This window comes from Eptesicus fuscus, chromosome 21 (genome assembly GCF_027574615.1).
Source record: "Eptesicus fuscus isolate TK198812 chromosome 21, DD_ASM_mEF_20220401, whole genome shotgun sequence".
NCBI classification, from domain to species: domain Eukaryota; kingdom Metazoa; phylum Chordata; class Mammalia; order Chiroptera; family Vespertilionidae; genus Eptesicus; species Eptesicus fuscus.
In genome coordinates, this window is record NC_072493.1 from 24,505,059 (window position 1) to 24,508,192 (window position 3,134).

At 52.9% G+C, this 3,134-nt stretch overlaps 1 pseudogene; it reads left to right on the plus strand.

The window, feature by feature from the left end:
• Window positions 1-1,761: 1,761 nt before the first annotated feature.
• On the plus strand, window positions 1,762-2,287 carry LOC103284441 (peptidyl-prolyl cis-trans isomerase A-like; annotated as a pseudogene).
• The last annotated feature ends 847 nt before the right edge of the window (window positions 2,288-3,134 follow it).

A 3,134-nucleotide genomic window follows, 5' to 3' on the forward strand; every position in this document is an offset into this window, starting at 1 on the left:
GGGGCCATCTGTGGAGCCCGGCCCAGAGGTGACCTGCTCGGTGGCACCTTTCCCCACATTCCGCGGGGTGGAACAGACCCTCCCCCAGGTTTCCCACAACACATGGGTGTTGCCAAATGCCCCCACTCTGACTTGTGCAGGTAAGGATTAAGGGACAGGGCAGTGTGGCGCACAGAGGGGCCCTGAGGGAAGCCAGTCCTGGGTCCAGGCCCCTGCCCCTCTACCCTGGCATTCCCTCCTCCTCAAGGAGAGATGCAATTCTTACCTCGTCAGGGTACTCCGGAGGCCAAGCAAGACCATGAGGGCCTCTGCCCTTAGCCCCACTCGCCCAGGCCACCAACCACGAGGCTTCAATATTCTTCATTGACTGGATACATTTATTCCTTCAATTAATATCTGTTAGCTGTCCACCGAGTGCAGGTTGCTGAGCTAAAAGTTGAGCGAATGAAGAAAGAGAACCACATCCCTCCGAGCGGATCCCTGTGCTGACGGCAATGGAACTGTCTGGGGAAGCTGTCCCTTCTCCCTCCCTGCCACTGGGGGGCCCACCAGCTCCGTGGATGCTGGGCAGTCCCCCGTGGACAGGCACCCAGGCCAGGGCTGTGCTCTCCCAGGCATTCCTCAGCGCAGGACTATAAACACATTCCGTGTGGCCTCCTCTGGGGGAGCCACAGCCCCGCTCGCAGACTCAGAGGATTGCCATCCAAAGGCCACCGTGCAGCTTCCCTGAGCTGTCCACTTGACTCCATGCTCCTGTTGACAGGTAAACTGAGACCCGGGATGGGTGGGGACTTGCCCAAGGTCACTTGGGAGTCAGGGGCGGAGCCCAAGCCCCTGAAACTCAGCCAAGCACGGGTTCTGATGGACCCCAGGCCTCATCACAGCAAGAAACACGGTGCAGGCAGAGGCAGGCAGGCAGCCTGCACAGGGACTCTCCTCTCGGGGCTCGGGATGGTGCCCACCGACATGCCCATGAGGACTGCCTTGAACGTCCAATGTGTTGCACAGAAGCGCTGGTGTCCCGCTGGCCCGTGCCTGCCTGAATCCCTCTCCGCATTGGTTCAAGTGGCATCAGCCCAGGAGCCTCTGCCTTTCTTTGCGGCCAGGAGCCCCTCCCTCTGTCCTGGGGAATTTCTCCACTTGGAAGGGCACCTCCCCATCAGGCAGAGGCTGGGCTTAAGCAGAACACGATCCAGGAGCTGGACAGGATTTCTGGCCAGGCCTCTGTGAAATTCCCTAGAAATGATGAAATTTAACCAAGTTCCGGCCCCTCATCGTTGCACCCATTGTCCTTCCCAGGAGACTCCTGCCACCGGAGAAGCATGGCAGCTCCGGGTGAAGGGCCAAGGCCACGGGCAGCAAGTCCCACTAGTGCCTCTGGGCCAGACGCCTCTTCAGACCCTGCAGTGGCCACTGTGTTCATGGTAGACCGAGGGCCCCGGACACTGCCCAGACCCTGGCTTTCCCAGGCTGGTCACAGCATTACAGCAGGCACCTTCTCCCTCCAGCTTCCTCCCCTGTGAGAAGATGCTGAGCTCCATGAGGCCTGCCCCTGGCCAGTACCATTTAGTGGAGTGGCATGTCTTTTGGTCACAGAGATGACTGCTGGTGGGGATGTAAAATGGTCTGGCAGTTTCCCAAACAGTTAAACATAGAATTACCATAGGACCTAGCAGCCCACTCCCAGGTTTTTACCCAAGAAAAATGAAAACATACAAACACCCCGCTTTGCAGACGCCTCCACCCCGAAGCCGCCCGTGACCAGCCATGGTGAACCCTACCGTGTTCTTCGACATCGCCGTCGATGGCGAGCCCTTGGGCCGCGTCTCCTTCGAGTTGTTTGCAGACAAAGTTCCAAAGACGGCAGAACACGTCCGTGCTCTGAGCACTGGGGAGAGAGGATTTGGTTATAAAGGTTCCCGCTTTCACAGAATTATTCCGGGATTTATGTGTCAGGGTGGTGACTTCGCACGCCATAACGGCCCAGGCGGCAAGTCCATCTATGGGGAGAAATTTGAGGATGAGAACTTCATCCTGAAACATACAGGCCCTGGCATCCTGTCCATGGCAAATGCTGGGCCCAACACCAACGGCTCCCAGTGTTTCATCTGCACCGCCAAGGCTGAGTGGTTGGATGGCAAGCATGTGGTCTTCGCCAGGTGACAGAAGGCATGGATATTGTGACGGCCATGGAGCGCTCTGGGTCCAGGAATGGCAAGACCAGCAAGAAGATCACCACTGCTGACTGTGGACAACTCTAATAAATTTGACTTGTGTGTTATCTTCACCACCAGACCATTCCTTCTGTAGCTCAGGAGAGCACCCCTTCACCCCAATTTGCTTGGAACGTTCCATAATCTTTGTGCTCTTGCCAGTTTATTGGGTTCCATAATTTTCTTACCCCTTCCCGGTCTAGCTGGATTGCAGAGTTAAGTTTATGGTTATGAAATAAAAACTAAGCAGTTGTCTGTCAAAAGAAAGAAAGAAAGAAAACACACAAACATTTGTACAAGAATGTACATAATAGTTTATTCCTAATAGCCAAAAGGTGGAAACAACCCAAGTGACCACCCACTGATGAATGGATAAACAAAATGTGGTCCATCCATACAATGGAAGAGTCATCAGCCATAAATAGGAGTGAAGGACTGATACATGCTACAACTTGGGAGAACCCTGAAAATATTATTCTGAGTAAAAAAGCCAGTTACAAGAGACCAAATAGTATATGATCCCATTGATATGAAATGCCCAAATCCATGGAGACAGAAAGTAGATCAGTGGTTGCCTAGGGCTGGTGGGAATGTGGGGGTGGGGGTGGGGGTGACACCTAGGGAGTGCAGGGTTTCTTTTTAGGGTGATGGGAATGTTCTAAAATTGACTGTGGTGATGGTTGCACAGCTCTGCGGATATGGTAAGCACCATTGAACTATACACTTGCAGTGGCTACATTGTATGGTCTGTGAATTATATCTCAATAAAACTTTAAAGGCAACAAAAGTTAATAGAAGGCAAGGATGTGGTGCAACTGGAATTTTCAGACACTTTGAGAATCTTTAATTATAGAACTTTGTAGAACCAGCAACATTTACTAAAGCTGAACACATAAACCCAATGATTCCAGTTTCATTCTC